The sequence below is a fragment of the Oncorhynchus mykiss genome, chromosome 19, assembly GCF_057628025.1.
Source record: "Oncorhynchus mykiss isolate SJ-2025 chromosome 19, ASM5762802v1, whole genome shotgun sequence".
NCBI classification, from domain to species: Eukaryota; Metazoa; Chordata; class Actinopteri; order Salmoniformes; family Salmonidae; genus Oncorhynchus; species Oncorhynchus mykiss.
The window spans coordinates 16,386,479-16,407,241 of NC_143040.1; the positions used below are offsets into that span (position 1 = coordinate 16,386,479).

At 44.5% G+C, this 20,763-nt stretch overlaps 1 protein-coding gene across 8 annotated transcripts in view; it reads left to right on the forward strand.

Annotated features, from left to right (window-relative positions):
- LOC110497310 (glutathione S-transferase, C-terminal domain containing) overlaps positions 1-20,763 on the forward strand; it is a 63,119-nt gene that overhangs the window by 19,704 nt on the left and 22,652 nt on the right. The window lies entirely within an intron of this gene.

Genomic DNA, 20,763 nt, shown 5'->3' on the forward strand with positions numbered 1-20,763 from the left:
TATGCCAAGACCTCTCTCTCTCTCTCTCTCTCTCTCTCTCTCTCTCTCTCTCTTTATGCCAAGACCACTCTCTCTCTCCTTATGCCAAGACCTCTCTCTCTCCTTATGCCAAGACCTCTCTCTCTCTCTCCTTATGCCAAGACATCTCTCTCTCTCTTTCTCTCTCCTTATGCCAAGACCTCTCTCTCTCTATCTCTCTCTCCTTATGCCAAGACCTCTCTCTCTCTCTCTCTCTCCTTATGCCAAGACCTCTCTCTCTCTCTCTCCTTATGCCAAGACCCCTCTCTCTCTCTCTCTCTCTCTCCTTATGCCAAGACCTCTCTCTCTCTCGCTCTCTCTCCTTATGCCAAGACCCCTCTCTCTCTCGCTCTCTCTCCTTATGCCAAGACCTCTCTCTCTCTCTCTCCTTATGCCAAGACCTCTCTCTCTCTCTCTCTCCTTATGCCAAGACCTCTCTCTCTCTCTCTCTCTCCTTATGCCAAGACCTCTCTCTCTCTCTCTCCTTATGCCAAGACCTCTCTCTCTCTCTCTCTCTCCTTATGCCAAGACCTCTCTCTCTCTCTCCTTATGCCAAGACCTCTCTCTCTCTCTCTCTCTCTCTCTCTCTCTCCTTATGCCAAGACCTCTCTCTCTCTCTCTCTCTCTCTCTCTCCTTATGCCAAGACCTCTCTCTCTCTCTCTCTCTCCTTATGCCAAGACCTCTCTCTCTCTCTCTCCTTATGCCAAGACCTCTCTCTCTCTCTCCTTATGCCAAGACCTCTCTCTCTCTCTCCTTATGCCAAGACCTCTCTCTCTCTCTCTCTCCTTATGCCAAGACCTCTCTCTCCTTATGCCAAGACCTCTCTCTCTCTCTCTCTCTCCTTATGCCAAGACCTCTCTCTCTCTCTCTCTCTCTCTCCTTATGCCAAGACCTCTCTCTCTCCTCTCTCTCCTTATGCCAAGACCTCTCTCTCCTCTCTTCAGACCTGTCACTTGTTCTGACCATGACAATCAAGCCCCTCTGTTAATGGTGGACAAACACAGTGACTCAACTCTCTTGTTTTTTTAAATGCAGAGCCTACAAGCAATGCAATGCAGATCACTTCATTTTAAAAGAAAACGATGTCCCTCGCAGATTCTAAAGGGATAGTTATAATTGTGTGTCAGAATGTGTGAATAAGTGCTGTCATTCTGCTCATTACAGAAGGTCACACAGAAAGGTGCTGCCCTTTCCTCACACCGAGACCTCTTTCCCCCCCTTTTTAAGACCTGTCACTTGTTCTCATCATGACAATCAACCTCCTATTTTAATGGTCGGTACCAGTGGCTCAGCTCCATAACTATAGGTCTTCTCTGTTGTGGTCACACTCCGGCTCTCTCTACCCATAATTCCTAGCTCACATAACCATTTATTTGCTTGATTAAGGATTCTCCAAGCTTGTCTGGACACCCGCTGCGACTCTGAGTGAGAGACTCAGAGGCATTAACCCAAAAGAGACAGCTTCCTCATCTCTTTCTTTCTGTTGTGGTTTCAAAGCAGACGATTCTTCAACCAACAGAGGATTCTAATGAACATAAGAGAGGCTTTGAGTTTGTTTGTATAATTTGTGCTCATTGTACAAATTTCCATGATATAACATCAGTAGCATTGTACAGTAGTAGTACGTGAAACAGACAATCGATAAAGTTATCTTATTTAAAGGGGAAATCCACTATCTTTTGGTATTTATTTCTAATGAATCATGCATTTTGCATCATCATGGGGATGTGGCCGGTGACACTTTGCTTCTTGAAAACTTGACTGCTGACATGTAAAACATTATAAACAGTGGACTAATGGAAAAAAAGACTTTGATATTGTGGCGGTCTGTGACAACATTATGTTTTGAGTGAAAAGTAAATCATTTCATTGCTCACATTCACACTTTCAAGTATCCAATTTCGGTCCGCCTACGTGTCGCGACAATCGAGGCCCACTGTGTCTGGAGAAGTGAGATGATGAGCTCCTGATTATCCTCTACACTACGATCAAAATAAACCATTTGTGCGAAACTGTCGAGTTCCCTGCAAACCTATTTGCAAAGCAGTGTCGTCTTGAAAAACACATACCAACCAGTGTCGCGTTCTGAAAATCTGCATTTATTTAGACTTTACAAAAGTACTTTTCCCTGCTGTCTCTACTTCCTTGATTTATATGTGATGAATATCATTGACACTGTCTGAACTCGTTCTGTATCTTACAGCCACCACACAATAAAAGCATCAAGCTGTGGTTTTCATCCAGAACATACAGTACCAGTCAAAAGTTTGGACACACCTACTCATTCAAGGGTTTTTTCTTTATAATGACTATTTTCTACATTGTAGAATAATAGTGACGACATCAAAACTATGAAATAACACATCATGATGTAGTAACCAAAAAAGTGTTAAACAAATCAACATAAGGCATATTTGAGATTCTTCAAAGTAGCCACCCTTTGCCTTGATGACAGCTTTGCACACTCCTGGCATTCTTTCAACCAGCTTCATGAGGTAGTCACCTGGAATGCATTTCAATTAACAGGTGTGCCTTGTTAAAAGTTAATTTGTGGAATTTCTTTCCTTCTTAAATGAGCTAATCAGTTGTGTTGTGACAAGGTAGGGATGGTATACAGAAGATAGCCCTATTTGGTAAAATACCAAGTCCATATTATGGCAAGAAACGCTAAAATAAGCAAAGGTAAATGACTGCCTATCATTACTTTAAGACATGAAGGTCAGTCAATATGAAAAATGTCAAAGTTTCTTCAAGTGCAGTCGCAAAAGCCATCAAGCCCTGTGATGAAGCTGGCTCTCGTTTAAAACCGCCACAGGATAGGAAGACCCAGAGTTACCTCTGCTGCAGAGGATAAGTTCATTAGAGTTAACTGCACCTCAGATTGCAGCCCAAATAAATGCTTCACAGAGTTCAAGTAACAGACACATCTCAACATCAACTGTTCAGAGGAGACTGCATGAATCAGGCCTTCATGGTCAAATTGCAGCAAAGAAACCATTGCTAAAGGACACCAATAAGAAGAAGAGACTTGCTTGGGCCAAGAGACACAAGCGATGGACATTTGACCGGTGGAAATCTGTCCTTTTGGTCTGATGAGTCCAAATTTGAGATTTTGGTTCCAACTGCTGCATCTTTATGAGACGCAGAGTATGAGAAAGGATGATCTCCGCATGTGTGATTCCCACCGTGAAGCATGGAGGAGGAGATGTGATGTTGTGGGGATGCTTTGTTGGTGACACTGTCAGTGATTTATTTAGAATTCAAGGCACACTTAATCAGCATGGCTGCCACAGTATTCTGCAGCGATACACCATCCCATCTGGTTTGCGCTTAGTGGGACTATCATTTGTTTTTCAACAGGATAATGACCCAACCCAATTGAGATGGTTTGGGATGAGTTGGACTGCAGAGTGAAGGAAAAGCAGCCAACAAGGGCTCAGCATATGTGGGAACTCCTTCAACACGGTTGGAAAAGCATTCCCCATGAAGCTGGTTGAGAGAATGCCAAGAGTGTGCAAAGCTGTCATCAAGGAAAAGGATGGCTACTTTGAATAACCTAAAATATATTTTAATTTGTTTAACACTTATTCTTGGTTTCTACATGATTCCATATGTGTTATTTCATAGTTTTTATGTTGTCACTATTATTCTACAACGTAGAAAATAGTTTTAAAAAAATAAAGGAAAACCCTTGAATGAGTAGGTGTGTCCAAACTTTTGACTGGTACTGTAGCTTTAAAGGGATAGTGTGAGATCTGGGCAATTAAGCCCTTTTTTTCTTACCCAGACTTCGATGTACTCAAAGATACAATGTTTATGTCTGCGTGCAGTTTGAAGGAAGTTCTGCAAGGCATCGCGGCACTTGCGTCAGCGAAATGACTAGAAGTTCCCCGGCACAGATAACTTCAACTTCCTTCAAACTGGACACAGAGACATAAAAATGAGATAATGGAATAAATGCCACCAGTCTGTGGACATTTCTCCGAGGCCCAACTCAAGCCAGGCAGTTGTCATGATTCCATCCCTAGTGGAATCCCAGAACTACGTGTCTGGTGGGGGCCTAATGCCACACTAAAGAGTACTACTGGAGCCGCCTGTTTGAGGTAAAGCTGATTCCCTCAAGAAATGCCGTTGTTTAAGACTTATCCCTTGGTAACTGTAGCAACAGTTCACCTTATTTATGTTACTTACATTATTTATGTCACAGACCAGCAGGAGGGGTTTGCGTGAGTTCAGCAGGTTCACAGTATGGCACACTGCAGCAAGAAAGTGTGTGTGTGTGAAAGCGAGAGAGCGAAAAAGAGCGAGGGGCGCATGTTTTCTGTCTCCTCTTGTCAATCTCTCTCTCTACCCACCCCTCTCCTTATCCCTCTCTCTCTCTCCTCTCTCTACCCTTCTCTCTCTCTCCTCTCTCTATCCTTCTCACTTTCTCCTCTCTCTACCCTTCTCTCTCTCTACCTCTCCTCCCTCTACCCCTCTCTTACTCTTTCTCTCTCTCCTTTCTCTCTTTCCTCTCTCTACCCCTCTCTTACTCTCTCTCTTTCTCTCCTTCCCTCCTCTCTAGCAGCCCACATACGTCGCTCTGACACACTGCGCCAACCACACCATGTATTACTCCTTATCTCGATGCTGTGCTTGCTCTCCCCTTCTAACTGGCGTCAGCAGTGTCGGAGCGAGTTCTCTCACTCCCTTCCTCCCTCCATCTCTCACCCCTCCACAAAGTGGTGTCGTCTCTAGCATTCCTCACATTATTTAACAGGGTTAAACTTACAGCGTTGTTATTGTGAATCGCATAGACTGGCAAGAAGAACAATGCAGCAGGTGATGTGTGGGCTCCCGATTGGCACAGCGGTCTAAGGCACTATCTCAGTGCAAGAGGCGTCACTGCAGTCCCTGGTTCGAATCCAGGCTGCATCACATCCGGCCGTGATTGGGAGTGCCATAGGGCGGCGCACTATCTGTGTTTGGCCGGGGTAGGCCGTCATTGTAAATGAGATTTTTTTTTACTGACTTGCCTAGTTAAATAAAGGTTCAATTAAAAACATGTCTTGGGTTCAAACAGACAGGCAAGAAGAACAATGCAACAGGTGATGTGTGTTGAATGTCTTGGGTTCAAACTTCAGTGGTGCTAAATTGCAAAGGCTCTATGACAGTGTTTTACGGTTTCAAAAACGTGGTTAGATGGGTTTTTGCGGTTGAGGGGTTGCTGGCACCCCCATACTCGGCACAGTAGAGAGGCTAGAACAATGGGCTGTGTGTGGATGTTCTCTCATTCATGTGTGTGTGTGTGTGTGTGTGTGTGTTATATCCACACCTTCACTTCCCTTTGATGAGTTTGGTCTTCCTTCACGCCTCCACACTGCTGTCCCGACGAGGCACCGATAGGGGTGTGTTGTCACAAGATGTGTGTGTGTGTAAATGGATACCTGTTGGTTTGGTCTAGGAGTGTGAAACAGGTCTACATCTGCATGCGGCTCAGTGGATCTGAAAACAAACAGATGTCACTTCTCCATGGAGCTGCTAGAGCCTTCGTCTCCATAACAGCAACAGGCGTGAAAGGTGATTGGCTGTACAGCTTCAGTTTGGATAGAACATTCTCTAACTAAGGAACTTCCTTTTCAGGAAGTTGGCTGGTTTCCTTCTGTTGCACTGAGAATTCATGTTGGCGGCCATTTTGTTTCCAACAGAAACGAGTTGAGAAAGATGGCAAATCATTTATGGATGGAGGAAGTGCAAGAAAACTGAGTAATGGCGTCTCCTTTTAAAGTTCTCCCCTTTTGTATGCTGGCGACACATTGTAATGGAATACTGATTCATCCAAATCCCCTTCTATAATTATTGAAAGGGCACCATGTAGCATTTGTGACCAATTGGCCATTATCCCCGGCTGGCTTGCCTTAAAAACAAATTATATTCAGACGTCGCCGAGACATTTAGAAATGTAGGTTCCTAATAAGGAAATCGGTCGATATCCAGACAAAGTGGCTCATTCCCTGGTATCAAATGTGTGTGCTAAAGGACTAATGAATTCAGGCAAAGAGAGGGAGCGAGGGAGAGAGCCTGACAGGAGGTAGAATAGAAGAGGCCTGCCAGAGTGCCCCCCACAAGACTTCAGGGACAGAGGGGAGAGATGGAGAGAGCCAGGCCTGAGCAACTTTTTCTTCCTATAGCTCACTCTGTCGTTGTCTGTCTTTTACTTTGGGCAGCCATGTCTCTTCCTGATGGGTGGTTTAATGACCACAGAGGCGGTGGCAGAATCCCTTTATCTCTCCCAGCAGAGGGGCTCTGGATCTAGCAGCCTCGCCAAGGCCTTTCCCGTCTGAGAACCAGCCAGCGGAGGGAGGGAGGGGAGGAGGACAGGGTCTGGAGCCCAGCCAGCCTTCTCTGATCCTGGGGTTAGAGCTTAGCTCAGCACAGCCTCCACCGGCTGCCTGGGGTTTTGGGGAAATTCCCAAAGGTTACTGGTCTCTATAAAGACTGCAGCATCGCGCCACTTACTCATTGACTGACATCTAGGGCCATGAAGTACAGAGCCAAAGATTGCTAAAGGATGAATGTACCCCAAACAAAACACACAGGAGGTTACTGTAGTAAAGCTGACAGGATCTGTGGGTAATGGCGACGTCTTTCCCAGGTCTGGGTGGGCATTGATGGGATGCTTTGATGGGATGGTTTTATTTATTTATAGCGTTTATTTGAGCAGGGACAATGTACAACAAAAACAGCCTCAGTAAACCTGAGAAAATATACATTGTTCCAGATTTAGCTAGCAGCTCATTTCAGTTTTGGATGATTTGCTGTTGTTTGGAACAGATGGGATGGTGTAAATAATTGTTTTGAGCATATCTTCAATTTCTCAACTCGCCCTTCAATCCAGTCTTGTTATCCTTTCAGTCTTTTGTAATCTTTCTCATGAAGAAGCGATATCAATAAATGTTTTTAAGTGCAATCATGTTTTCCATATTTTAATTGCAAGACGTTTGTGATTCCCAAAATATTGTTTTGCCACCTACACAGCCAGGGACACAGAGGATTTGTGTAGATTGTAAAATGTTTCTTTTTAACGGTGCCGTTGGCTAAAGAGGAACGATACCGTCGATGTTTTGACAGACATTCCCAAGCTGTTGAGAGATGCGTGGTGAGAAGTTATTTCCCCTGGTCTTTTACTTCATTTACCTTTTTGTTTTCTTGGCTCCACTTTCTCATCCTACGACACTGAAACGTTTCACTGACTAAAGCACTTTCTCATCCTACGACACTGAAACGTTTCACTGACTAAAGCACTTTCTCATCCTACGACACTGAAACGTTTCACTGACTAAAGCACTTTCTCATCCTACGACACTGAAACGTTTCACTGACTAAAGCACTTTCTCATCCTACGACACTGAAACGTTTCACTGACTAAAGCACTTTCTCATCCTACGACACTGAAACGTTTCACTGACTAAAGCACTTTCTCATCCTACGACACTGAAACGTTTCACTGACTAAAGCACTTTATCATCCTACGACACTGAAACGTTTCACCGACTAAAGCACTTTCTCATCCTACGACACTGAAACGTTTCACTGACTAAAGCACTTTCTCATCCTACGACACTGAAACGTTTCACCGACTAAAGCACTTTCTCATCCTACGACACTGAAACGTTTCACTGACTAAAGCACATGTGCAAAAGCAAACAGTTTCCGATGACAATTTGTCAACAGTTTCAGCTTTTCCGAGCAGGAATGATCATCTTTTCTCTGATTGTGCTCATCCGTGTTTGAGTGTAAATGTGTGGTTCTCCAAACCAGTACAACAGTTAACAGGGTCTTTACCCCGTTATCTAAATCATAGCTAATACTTACATTGTTATGTATTGGTTGGCGTTAAGCTGTTTCACATGCCTCAGGAGCTCAAGTGCAGTTATGGTCTGTGGGTTTGTGGCTTCCCATAGTGGACTTCCCATTGCTACAGTATCTATCTACAGCCTGTATCTACAGTATGTACTGAATCACCACAGCACCCATTATGGTGTCCCTCAGACTAGGGCTTTCTGGGAATTTATGTCTGATTCTTGTTAAAACATCTCACTTTCCCTGAGGAATGCTGTGAAAATGTAGTTCTGCACGACTATTGATTGCTGTGCTAAGATCTGTGGGTTTGTGACTGTCCATAGTCAGATCTACAGTATCTACTGGACTGTATCACCACTACCCATTATGGTGTCCCTCGTAGTGTAGTGCTTTCAGAATGTCTGTGATTCATTCTGGTTAAATCATCACACTTTCCCAGAGGAGTGCTGTGAAAACGTATTTCCTCGCCTTCGTAGATTGCCATCAACACACCCTCGAGATTGACCAAGTTAGTTTTTCTTTTTGTCTTCTTGGTTCATAGATTCTCCTAATAACGACCATATGGTTGTAAGTAAGTGAGAACCTTCGCTCCCGTGGGTAGCGTTTTTTTACCGTGCCAACACAATTTATTTAACCTTTATTTCGACATGCAGTCATGCTGAGACCAAGGCCTCTTTCTCAGGTGAGTCCTGCATATACAGTGCCTTGCGAAAGTATTCGGCCCCCTTGAACTTTGCGACCTTTTGCCACATTTCAGGCTTCAAACATAAAGATATAAAACTGTATTTTTTTGTGAAGAATCAACAACAAGTGGGACACAATCATGAAGTGGAACGACATTTATTGGATATTTCAAACTGAAAAATTGGGCGTGCAAAATTATTCAGCCCCCTTAAGTTAATACTTTGTAGCGCCACCTTTTGCTGCGATTACAGCTGTAAGTCGCTTGGGGTATGTCTCTATCAGTTTTGCACATAGAGAGACTGACATTTTTTCCCATTCCTCCTTGCAAAACAGCTCGAGCTCAGTGAGGTTGGATGGAGAGCATTTGTGAAGAGCAGTTTTCAGTTCTTTCCACAGATTCTCAATTGGATTCAGGTCTGGACTTTGACTTGGCCATTCTAACACCTGGATATGTTTATTTTTGAACCATTCCATTGTAGATTTTGCTTTATGTTTTGGATCATTGTCTTGTTGGAAGACAAATCTCCGTCCCAGTCTCAGGTCTTTTGCAGACTCCATCAGGTTTTCTTCCAGAATGGTCCTGTATTTGGCTCCATCCATCTTCCCATCAATTTTAACCATCTTCCCTGTCCTTGCTGAAGAAAAGCAGGCCCAAACCATGATGCTGCCACCACCATGTTTGACAGTGGGGATGGTGTGTTCAGGGTGATGAGCTGTGTTGCTTTTACGCCAAACATAACGTTTTGCATTGTTGCCAAAAAGTTCAATTTTGGTTTCATCTGACCAGAGCACCTTCTTCCACATGTTTGGTGTGTCTCCCAGGTGGCTTGTAGCAAACTTTAAACAACACTTTTTATGGATATCTTTAAGAAATGGCTTTCTTCTTGCCACTCTTCCATAAAGGCCAGATTTGTGCAATATACGACTGATTGTTGTCCTATGGACAGAGTCTCCCACCTCAGCTGTAGATCTCTGCAGTTCATCCAGAGTGATCATGGGCCTCTTGGCTGCATCTCTGATCAGTCTTCTCCTTGTATGAGCTGAAAGTTTAGAGCGACGGCCAGGTCTTGGTAGATTTGCAGTGGTCTGATACTCCTTCCATTTCAATATTATCGCTTGCACAGTGCTCCTTGGGATGTTTAAAGCTTGGGAAATCTTTTTGTATCCAAATCCGGCTTTAAACTTCTTCACAACAGTATCTCGGACCTGCCTGGTGTGTTCCTTGTTCTTCATGATGCTCTCTGCGCTTTTGACGGACCTCTGAGACTATCACAGTGCAGGTGCATTTATACAGAGACTTGATTACACACAGGTGGATTGTATTTATCATCATTAGTCATTTAGGTCAACATTGGATCATTCAGAGATCCTCACTGAACTTCTGGAGAGAGTTTGCTGCACTGAAAGTAAAGGGGCTGAATAATTTTGCACGCCCAATTTTTCCGTTTTTGATTTGTTAAAAAAGTTTGAAATATCCAATAAATGTAATTCCACTTCATGATTGTGTCCCACTTGTTGTTGATTCTTCACAAAAAAATACAGTTTTATATTTTTTATGTTTGAAGCCTGAAATGTGGCAAAAGGTCGCAAAGTTCAAGGGGGCCGAATACTTTCGCAAGGCACTGTACATCAATATACACATCAGTAATGCACATCAATTTTCACTAAGCAAGCCATTTCAAATCTCAAATGGCTGAGGAGTAGAGAGGGGGAAGAGTTTTGTGGGAATGCCGAGGTGATAATCAGTAGCTGCCGACTAGATATTGTGGCGTCCATTAAAGGAAACATTGGGCGCCTGTCAGGGACTTGTCATATAACGGGAGTGTTGAAGGTGTCTTTTAAAAACAGTACAACTCTCTTTAACAAGTCTTTATCTGTCTCTGCTCAGCCACGGTTATTATTTCTAGAGGCAGCAAGCCCAAGCGGCTCCTGCTGCCATCACCACCCAAGCTAAACAAACAAGGAAAATATGCCTGGCTGGCTGCTTCGAAATGTGGGGGGGGGGGGTCTTGAATTACAATGAATGGAGATAATTTGGGTGTAATTTTATTACGTAATTAGACCTAAACTTGGTTGACTTTATACTGGTGTGGGAACAGGGTTTTATGGAAAATGTTTTGTCATAGCGTGTAGGCTAAGGAAATCTAGCAGGCAGTGACTATTCTGTCAGCGGTAGTTGTGCTCAAGCTTGTTTTCCACACAATTCACAGACTCATTGTGACTGTTACATAAAAGCTTCTGCTCCTTGGATAACATAGGTCATTCACAAACTTCCTCCAGCAGACTTTGTATTGTCAGATTTTTTTCTCTCTGCATCTTTCAAGGAGGCTCTTGCTTGCTTCAGCTCTGGAATGTTAATAGATGTAAAGTAATTTATTTTGTATCCTTGTAGATTTGAGCATGGGCCTGCAACACGGCATTTGGCAGACAAGCACACCTGTTGCACAAAGACATTGGTCAAGCTACTAGTTGTGAATATACAACAAAACAAGCCTTGGCTTGGCTATTTCAGTTTTTGACTCGACCGTTCTTAAATGGATTATCTCCACCCTTCACAGGGTTTTTGCTCAGCAATTAGCGTGACAAATTTGCAACGGTCTCTCACAAACACTCTGAATATCTACCCTGATATTTCTCCTGGACTGAGGCCAAAATTGGCCAATGCCTTTTAGGAGCAAGTCTGAGGTTTGTTTTAACTGTTGGATTACATGCATGCTGTTCCTGTACGTATTTTATGAGCAGTCTGTTATTTCCATCACTGGGTTTGTGAATGTGTCTTTTTTACAAGGCGATCAAAACTCCATCTCAATGGCTACGCACATGTGTTGCTAACAGGCAGGAAATCAATGCAAGGCCACACGCTGGCTAGTTGAATTCTTCATCCTCGATTTTGGATGAAGCAGTCCCCACTTTACCCATGTGTAGGCTTGGGCGGAATCCAGATGTTCACATATTACCGTCATTCTCTCATCCTGGGATTTACTGTACTATCGGCATAGCACACAAGGGGGCGCTAAAAATGCAAGAAAGCCCATTAGGCCTCTTTTACCAGAATGCAAACAAAATTGTCACCAACTAATTGCGAAATCACATAGCTAGCTAAATGCTAACGAGCAAAAAAAAGTGAAAACAAAGAAATAAACGAATTGCAAAGACAGGCAAATCCAGGTCATAAAGTTATACAAGCATAGCTAGTAACTTACCAAGTGTTGTTTTTGGTGAGTGTGGACAATTACAAGTGAAAGTGAACAAGATAAATTGTGCAAATGAACAAAGTTGTGATGCTGCTCTTCCTTCAGAAAAGCATGCATGTGTACATGGAGCGGATGGGAGAAGAATGGAGGAAAAGCATGCATGTGTACATGGAGCAGATGGGAGAAGAATGGAGGAAAAGCATGCATGTGTACATGGAGCGGATGGGAGAAGAATGGAGGGAAAGCATGCATGTGTACATGAGGCAGATGGGAGAAGAATGGAGGGAAAGCATGCATGTGTACATGGAGCAGATGGGAGAAGAATGGAGGAAAAGCATGCATGTGTACATGAGGCAGATGGGAGAAGAATGGAGGGAAAGCATGCATGTGTACATGAGGCAGATGGGAGAAGAATGGAGGGAAAGCATGCATGTGTACATGGAGCAGATGGGAGAAGAATGGAGGAAAAGCATGCATGTGTACATGAGGCAGATGGGAGAAGAATGGAGGGAAAGCATGCATGTGTACATGGAGCAGATGGGAGAAGAATGGAGGAGAAAAAATGGCAGCTGTACAGAACTCATCCAGAGCTCTCTTTGACTTTTGGCAGAAAGCCATTATAAGTTACACTTGTATACAAGTCACTACTAAATTGTAACTTCATCACCTCATGCGCGACGCACAACAGACTCGCCAATAGATATAGAATGCTATGGACTCCCCGGGTCCTGCTTTCTCCCGTTGTGCTATTTACAAACAAACACGTGACTGGCTCAACTTGCTCTGGGGAACTACGGTAAGCCTCATAATGTGACGGGTGAATTGAAGAACACAATCTGCTTCATCTCCTAACGTATTTGCACAAGTTGACTGCAGCTAATTATTTGAAAAGTAGCTACAAATATCCACATGTATTGAAAAACTTTGAAGAGTTTTGACTTTTTCCAAATACCACGGTATATACGGTATACCGCCCAAGCCTACCCCTGTGAGCTTTTCAGTTTTTCTGCCTCTGTTAATGTCGGCGTAGTACTCTCTTCTGCTTGTTAGCCTTGACTTAAGTGGTTGTGTGGTGTGGGAAATCTGTTCTAGGGCATTGAGCGTGAAAGTGTTTTAAAGGTCTCTCTCTAAACCCTGAAATATCACTTAGCCAAGTTGATACAACAACTTTACACTTTTAAAGTGTAATTTTACTCATGGATATAATGTGTGCTTCCTGTCGAACACTGACTTGAGCAGTAGGCCTAGTGCTTGCAAATAATATATTAAAGGAATATAGCCCATGCTTAGTTTATTTAAAGCTTACTTGGATGTATGCTGTTTTTATGCGATTATATATGGTTGTGCTACATGCTTCCTGTTTTTACATTGACGTGATCAGTGCTGATGAATATGAATAGGATACGTAGAAGGAATAATATTGCCCTGATGCATTGTTAGCCTACTTAAATTATTTATGTATGCATACTTATGTCAGCCCAGTCTGTTTTGTCTTTGAACCAGCATCTTCCTCTCTCTGACGGTAGTGGTGGGAGCACTCATCCAGGTCCCTGTGATCTAAACACAGGGCCCCCTAGCGAGGCTACCCACTGTTTATGTTCTGATCCATCTGATAGGGCCCCGTCAGAGTTCCGCTGCATCTCATAGGCCCGTCACAGCGCTATGGCATCAGAAAAGGAAAAAATAAAGGCTCTGTGCCAGGAAAAAAAGCCAGCAGGGATCCTGCTCGCCTGTCAGTGTGTCAGCCCAGAGGCCGGCCCCGTGGATCCCCAGGCTCGCCTGACTAGCTAACCCCAGCAGAGAGGCCCTACCCTGGACCCGACTGGGAAAGGTGACACCCCCCCCCCCCCCCCCCCCGGCATCCATCCAAGGCTAAGAATCCCCTAGGCCTCACTCTGGCTGTCCTCTCTGGCTGCCTGCCCAGTTGTCATTATCACCACCAAGAACAGATCTGTGGCAAAATGGCAAAGTTCTCTTTCTCAAAAACACACAACACCACCAGCAACCCTGTTACTGCTCAGCTAGTCTGCTCACATAGCAGAACTCAGTCTAAGGTTAAACAACAGGGGTCGTCTTTCAGAAAGAGACCCGCAATCAGATCCCATCACACTTACCAAACAGGTGTACTAGCTAACCCACTATGTGATCCGAATGACGTCTAGGGGGTCAAGTCAAGGGGGAGGAAGACAGAGGACTCACTTTGCATTTCATACAGCAGCAACAATAAACAAAGTGGTGGATCTCTGTGGGTGGCCACTGTCTCTGTGGGTGGCCACACACACACACTCACACCCGTCTCCACTGCAGCCGAGCGTACGTGACTGACTGTGACCGCGCTCCTCTTCGTTGGATGACCTCCATCTTGCTCCAATAGAGGAGAAAGGGTTTCTGGGTAGTATGTTGCGGCGACGGTGGCTTCTGGTTGGCTGCCCTTGTCCTCCTTATCTCCTCCACTGTTGTTTTGGCTGCACAACACACTCTGCTCAACAGATTGTTCTATGCTATCGGCTAGCTCCTGTACTACGCCTTTGACTTATGCTAGTGGCTCTATGCTATAGGCTAGCTCCTGTACTACGACTTTGACTTATGCTAGTGGCTCTATGCTATAGGCTAGCTCCTGTACTACGACTTTGACTTATGCTAGTGGCTCTATGCTATAGGCTAGCTCCTGTACTACGCCTTTGAATTATGCTAGTGGCTCTATGCTATAGGCTAGCTCCTGTACTACGACTTTGACATGTTAGTGGCTACAGGCTAGCTCCTGTACTACGACTTTGACTTATGCTAGTGGCTCTATGCAATAGGCTAGCTCCTGTGCTATGACTTATGCTAGTGGCTCTATGCAATAGGCTAGGTCCTGTGCTATGACTTTGACTTATGCTAGTGGCTATAGGCTAGCTCCTGTACTACGCCTGACTTATGCTAGTGACTCTATGCAATAGGCTAGGTCCTGTGCTATGACTTTAACTTATGCTAGTGACTCTATGCAATAGGCTAGGTCCTGTGCTATGACTAACTTATGCTAGTGGCTCTATGCTATAGGCAAGCTCCTGTGCTACGACTGACTTATGCTAGTGGCTCTATGCAATAGGCTAGGTCCTGTGCTATGACTTTGACTTATGCTAGTGGCTCTATGCTATAGGCTAGCTCCTGTGCTACGACTGACTTATGCTAGTGGCTCTATGCAATAGGCTAGGTCCTGTGCTATGACTTTGACTTATGCTAGTGGCTCTATGCAATAGGCTAACTCCTGTACTATGCCTGACTTATGCTAGTGGCTCTATGCTATAGGCTAGCTCCTGTGCTACGACTGACTTATGCTAGTTTAGTTAAAATGTCTCTGTCTGTCACTCTGTTTACAATGGAAGCAGTTGTTTCTTTCCCAAAGGCACGTACCTGCCATAAATGCCTCTTCGGTGAGTCTAAATGAGAACGTCTGTTCTGACCGTAAGATTGTGTTTCGCAGTCACTGCGGTGTCTGTTTTTCTTTCGCTGTCTTTTCTTCTGTCCTTATGTCCATAAGATGGATGATAATGATAGAGATTAAGTCGGTGGTAGAATGTGGGATGTGGTCCACCTGTCACACAGGTGTCGGCTTTGGATTGTTTTGAGCCCTCGCCTGATGACAGTCGCAGGCTGTTGATGATATACTTCACTGTTGTTGCTGCGACTGGTTTATAAATTGGCTCTGAATTTTAAACCAAATAGGAATGTAGCTGTGGGGGGAGTGCATAAATCAATATGTAGATTGTTCTCCTTTCACTCCACAATCCCTCCCGAATTACAAGGAAGATGGTTGAGTAACCTACCGTTGTTTTCAAGAACCACCATATTATTATGGCTTCTACTAAACCACCTAGCATAGACAGAGAATCCAGAAACTACAGTATTTTACAGTCCAGGCATGTTTTCCCTTTGGAGGTTGCCCTCAACCTAATAACCTGTACCCAACCTGGCAACCCCAACCTGACAACCGACACCCAATCTTATTTGGCAGCATAGTCTGACGTGATGCAGGCCTCAGGTATTCGTCACCTTTGGTTGCCCTCATTCAGATTAAGCAGCATGAATCATCATAGTTATGCAGCATGCTTGGATATGTAGTCAACATAAAGCCTGCATACATTCCTATTGTCTGCTAGGAGCGTTTGTACATGGGGAAATCTATATAGCATGTACTGGCTGACCAAACCTATACTTCCACAGTGTTAGCAGAGCTCTCCTTGCAAGGCAGTAGCAGTAATCACTATTGTGTCATATTGTGTCAATGCAATGTTTTTCTCTGACTAGGCTGTGAGTAAATCCTTTGCAGCAAAACAGGTAGCTCAGATCACAGAGAGACCTGCTATTACAGCTGATTTATACCAGTATTATTTATCATCTCAATCGATGGGTTTAATGAGATGCGGTGCCGGGGCCACCCTTTAAAACAGACATTGCTATTCATGAGCTTCCCGGACTTTGAAAGAGAGTTTGTGAGGCTTTTAGTCAAGCTGGGTGTCCAAATCTTGACCCATTTTTCAGAGCAGACGTAAGAGGCCCAGCCTGACCCTGAGTGTGTGCCAAAACAAGAAAAGAGTGAAATGTCTAGCTTTAATTTCAGAGATGAGGGGGGAATTGGAAGAGAGTGTGGGATGGGGTTTGGCTCATTTCATGGGAAAGGAGAGGTCTTGGCTGGGTGTACCACAGTCCAGTCCAGCATGTGCACTAATCATGACCTGGTGCATGCTGGGAAAGCGACAGGAAAATATCAATGCGTTATCACACTAAACCAGAACACCAGGAATATTGTATTCTATTTTATTAGAAGCAGTACTTGATTGGATTAATGGCTGAAGGCTGTAGGCTATTTCAGACAGAGTGAATTAATTAACTGATAAGGAATTGCTTGTTTTTTTTGGGGTGCACAACCACAAGGGAGAGAGCATTGTAACTACAGGTGTATAAGGCTATTTTAGCACTTGTTAGTCTTAAGTAGGCAGCCAAGCAACCACAATTAGTGCGAGCAGCCGTTGTTTAGGGGTTATTAGATCCGGAAACCTTAAATAAAAACTCCCATTTAAAATTGTCAGGGCGTGAATGGGAATGGGATGCAGCCATGTTGTTACAACCGTCATTCTAAAATTAATTATACACCCTCTCGCTGCAGCCTCCAACTCCAGCCAGAATGTTTCAGGTGTGCTCACGCATACCCAAAAAGCCTCTGTCAACAAAGGGACGAAGGAAGGAAACCAGGAAAACGCCTGAGGTCCTAGATAGTTATAAATAGGGCTGGCGCTTCGCCCTTCCCAGGGTGTGTCTGCTTTGCCCTTGAGTCGTTCCACCTCAAAAATCACTAGAAAGACGATTTCAACACCATCATTTCTGTAGTTAGAAACCGATATTTTAGCATTCCTGAAACATTATTTTGTTGAAAGATAAATCAAATTGTCTTATCTGTTTCTAACTACAGAAACCATTTCAGTGCAATCTGAGATGGTGGGTGTCATGGCTTGCTGAAATTAAATGACCCTCTTCACACCTTCCCAACGGTCCTCTTCTTAAAACAAACTAAGGAGATCTTCCTGTGCCATACCCTGCCTTACCTTACCTTACCCTGCCTTACCTTACCTTACCCTGCCTTACCTTATCCTGCCTTACCCTGCCTTACCTTACCCTGCCTTACCTTACCATACCCTACCCTGCCCTACCTTACCCTGCCTTACCATACCTTACCCTGCCTTACCATACCCTGCCTTACCTTACCTTACCCTGTCTTACCTTACCATACCCTACCCTGCCTTACCTTACCATACCCTACCCTGCCTTACCTTACCCTACCCTGCCTTACCTTACCCTGCCTTACCTTACCCTGCCTTACCTTACCCTGCCTTACCTTACCCTGCCTTACCTTACCCTGCCTTACCTTACCCTGCCTTACCTTACCCTGCCTTACCTTACCCTGCCTTACCTTACCCTACCCTGCCTTACCATACCATACCATGCCTTACCCTGCCTTACCATACCTTACCCTACCTTGCCATACCCTGCCTTACCATACCCTGCCTTACCATACCCTGCCTTACCATACCCTGACTTACCATACCCTGACTTACCATACCCTGACTTACCATACCCTGACTTACCATACCCTGACTTACCATACCCTGCCTTACCATACCCTGCCTTACCATACCCTGCCTTACCTTACCCTGTTGTCGTAATCTCCATCCGGAGCACTGGGAATCTTGTGGTGTTCCATATCGGAAGTCTCCCCTCCCTGTAACAGAGTAGCATAATCCCCTGTGGGGTTAGAACTGGAGCTGATGATGACAGAGTTTACACACACACACACACACACACATACACAAACACAGTTCCTGGGAGACATGCCATTGGTATAACACCGAGTACATGCTGCTGAGTGATAGCACTTGACATCATGCTGATATGATATTACATCTTTCCAGCACTGATAGACATAGTAGTGCAGATTGACAGACACTCTGTCCTTAGCCAATCACTTCAGGCTACCAGGTGCACCATGCAACCTTACTGGAGTACCGGTAGTTCAGAGTTAATTAAATAAATGATAGGATTAGTGCTTCCTTACAAGCTAAGGATTTGAAATGGATATGTCCTTTAAGGTTTTTAATTAACACTTGATTGGGGAGATTAATGGGTAAACTTATAGGAGTCGTTAGGTCATTTCCCCCGGCTGCATAAAGTGTGTGAATGATCTCGATGTTACGTGCTGACATTGTAGGAAACCAGCCACAGAACACTGTGTTTCTCTCTAAATTAGGAATTGGACTTTGCTGTGGTTCCTCAATACCCTTTAGCTAATTCAGCTGTAAATAAGGCAAAAACACAATCACAACTTCACCAGCCAAACTAGTGTAATAACTACGTTAGTAAACACTCACTGCTATTTCATACTATATTTGTCCTACTTGTAAAGTTTCTTTCCATTCTCATTCTATTCGTGCGAGAACGGTTCGCTGTGTGCAAGTTGCTGGGTGTTGCAGAATGGAAGTTACTGGTTGCACAATTACGGCTATTCAGCCAGGGCCATGTGGGTCACTGTCACTCCTCTCTGCTGCAGATGAGAGGAGGATAAAGAAGGATGAAAGACCCAGGTCCAGCTCTCTGTCTGTACTGGACAATAGCCTCTCTACTTCTGTCTAGTGCTGCCCCCTCTTCATCAACACTTTCATGCTTACAGTGGAGTGGCTGTTGGTGAGCCACGAAATGACCTCTCCTACCATCCCACAGACCCGTACCAGAATAGTGGTGATAGAAATGTCTTGTGTAGAGTTAACATGATTCCCCATTCTACATGAAAGAGAGGCATGTCTCTTCTACACAATGCATTTTTACCTGAATACTCTGTAGTGTTGAATCCTATTGAACTGGCCCCAGAGCCACGTCTCTACTCTGTACTCGGTCTCTCATAAAACACTATCATTCAGCCTTATTGTTGGGCTTTGGCCTCTCGGTATCTCTCACGCTCACCCTGCCTTCATCTCATCTCTCTGCATTGTACCACTCGTCACGTCCCAGGTTTATCATTGGGCTTTCAGCGCGTTTTGTTTCAGCCGTCATCCCACCGCGCAAGGCAATTGTCAATTAAGACCCTGAAGTGCTCCTCCAATCCGACGGCATAAAAGCTCTCAATAGTAGGCCTCACAGGCCTCACAGGAGGCCGGGCTATTTAGCCGAGAACAGACGTGGATCTGAATAACTCATCTAAATGAAAAGTTGCTGCTGCTACCTGGTCAATACCACCCCATGGTTTTTGACGTGCTCCTCTCTTTGCTTTTTCCATTTTCTTGTACTCCTGGGAGCCGGTTTAATATGAAGCGGTGCGAGGTAAATAACGATGGCGAGGGCAAGGGCTGTGAAATTCCTTATTTGTATTAGCGTGACGAGAATATAGGCGTACCCCGCCGCTACTGTCGTCGCTTCTCTCTCTCTCAGCCCGCCGCCCGGCCTGTGTGTGCGTGCGTCGCCCGTATATCAATTTGCGGAGGCGGCAGTGATCTGGGGAGAGAAGGGAAGGCCACCATTAATGTGTTTCTGATATTCCAGCGGGTATCATAGCATGGCACCGGGGTAAACGAAGCAATCATCACTCAAGATTTATGGGCCAGAAACGGTACCGCAGATTCACGCCACGCTTGGCTCACCGCCGCCAACGAGAGACAGGAGGAGGAACACGGGGATAGAAATGTGTATTGCGTTAATCACGTACATCCTGCGAAGCTGCATACCACTAAAGTGGCTCTGTTTCTTTGCAGTAGCAGAAAAGTTCACTCCATTTTGGCTCTGTCGCTTGTTTTGTTTCACCCTGTTGAATTGTGTTTTGCACTTGGCCGGTAGAAACTGTTGTTGATGTAGGGATGATGATGAGTGGCCCTTGTAGCTGGATTACAGCATGTACTGTATCATCATAGCTCTCTGCCTGTAAAACACAGTGTGACAATGTTGTGCACTTCAAAGCAGGAACACATGACATAGGAACGCTGTCTGGCACTTCTGCATTCATACGAAGAAAAGAGAGCATCTTCCTGGGTAATAAACGTTGTTTTATGAAGGTTCCTTCCTGAAACGAAAAGACAGAAAGAAAGGGTAGAAGAAAGAAAGCAATTCAAACATGTTTGAAGGAGAACAGGAAATATGTCCCACCTGAATTGACCGTACTGTGACTGGATAATGTTGATTCATCTTCCAGTCAAACTGTCATGTTCGTTGAAAGGAGTAGACCAAGGCGCAGCGTGCGTAGAGTTCCACATATTTTAATATACCGAAACTCACTGAACAAAAAACGACCAACCAAACGAAACGTGACGCTACTGTTGTGCACTCTGGCCACTAAATGTAGACAAGATCCCACGAATAACCATGGGGAAATGGCTACCTAAATATGATCCCCAATCAGAGACAACGTTAAACAGCTGCCTCTGATTGGGAACCATATCAGGGCAGCATAGACATACATTTCACCTAGATGACCCACCCAAGTCACTGTCACGCCCCAATCAA